This window comes from Alligator sinensis, unplaced genomic scaffold (assembly GCF_000455745.1).
Source record: "Alligator sinensis unplaced genomic scaffold, ASM45574v1 scaffold107_1, whole genome shotgun sequence".
NCBI classification, from domain to species: domain Eukaryota; kingdom Metazoa; phylum Chordata; order Crocodylia; family Alligatoridae; genus Alligator; species Alligator sinensis.
The window spans coordinates 428,750-430,003 of NW_005843041.1; the positions used below are offsets into that span (position 1 = coordinate 428,750).

At 59.6% G+C, this 1,254-nt stretch overlaps 1 protein-coding gene across 1 annotated transcript in view; it reads right to left on the reverse strand.

The window, feature by feature from the left end:
* The window catches only part of PAK4 (p21 (RAC1) activated kinase 4), a 9,345-nt gene that overhangs the window by 4,513 nt on the left and 3,578 nt on the right, over positions 1 to 1,254 (reverse strand). The window lies entirely within an intron of this gene.

A 1,254-nucleotide genomic window follows, 5' to 3' on the forward strand; every position in this document is an offset into this window, starting at 1 on the left:
CGGTGGAGAAAACAGAGAGGCTGTGTGAGCCAGAGCCCGAGGGAGAAGGCAGTGGAGATGCCCCCTGCTCCCGCCCCGGTGCTGCAGAGAGGGGGGTTAGAGGGATGGGGGTGCAGAGATGAGGGGATGGATGGATGGATGGATGGGGGCAGGGAGGTGGATGGAGGGGGTGGAAAGGCCGCACGGAGGCATCCGAGGTACGTGGGGGGGGAAGTGGAGGCGGGCAGGGGGCAGCTCGTAGGGCAGCACACAGGTAGCGAGGGACCCGGCAGGCCCGAGCGTCCCTGGGAAAGGAGCTGGGGGAGGTCAGGGGAGACCCCCAGGCCCCGCAGCACAGAGGGGTGGTGGGCAGAGGCTTACCCGGGAGCTCCGGGCTGAGCTGCCCCAGGGGAAGAGGCAGGGCTGTCTGCTGTGGGGGTGGGTGTAGGTGTGGATGGATATGGGGGTGTGCAGGGGGGGGGGGGGGTGAGTGTGGAGGGCTGACAGTGAGTTTGGTGGGTGGGTGTATGTGTGAGTACATGTGTAGATGTGTGTGTGCATGCATGTGCATATGTGTGTATGGGCAGGGGGTGAGGGTGTGGGGGTGCATGAGTGTGTGTGTATGTATGGGGGGATGTGGGTGCAAATGTGTGTGGGGGGAGCAGGTGTGAGCATGTGTAGGGGTACACGTACAAGTATATATGCACGTGTATGCACCCATGTGTGGGATATGTGTGAGTGCAGGTGCAGTGTGTGTGTTTGAGTAGGGATGTATGTGTGGAAGAGTGTACACGTGTATGTGCATGTGTGTGCACATACATGTGCATGTGGGGTGTGTGCAGTGCATGGAGAGTGTGTATGTGGAGGGGGATTCCAGTAGGGGTGTGTGTGTGGATGGGTGTACATGTGTATATGCACGAGTGTGCCTGTGGGATGTGTGTGAATGCATGGGGAGTGTGCCTGGGGGGGTGTGAGTAGGGGTAAACATGCACAGGCATGTGTGTACGCGTACATGAATGTCTGGGATGTGTGAGTACATGGAGAGTGCATGGGTGGGGGGGTTCAAGTAGGGGTGTATATGCACGTGTGTGTGCATACGTGTGCATGTGGAAGGATGTGTGCGAGTGCCTGGGGAGCGTGCATGTGGAGAGGTGCGTGTGTGGGGTGTGAGTAGGGGCATGCGTGTGGAGTGTCCATATATCCGTGCACATGCATGTGCATATGTGTATGTGGCCCCACCTCAGCCCTGTCACTCCCTGTGTGCAGCCCCAGCCT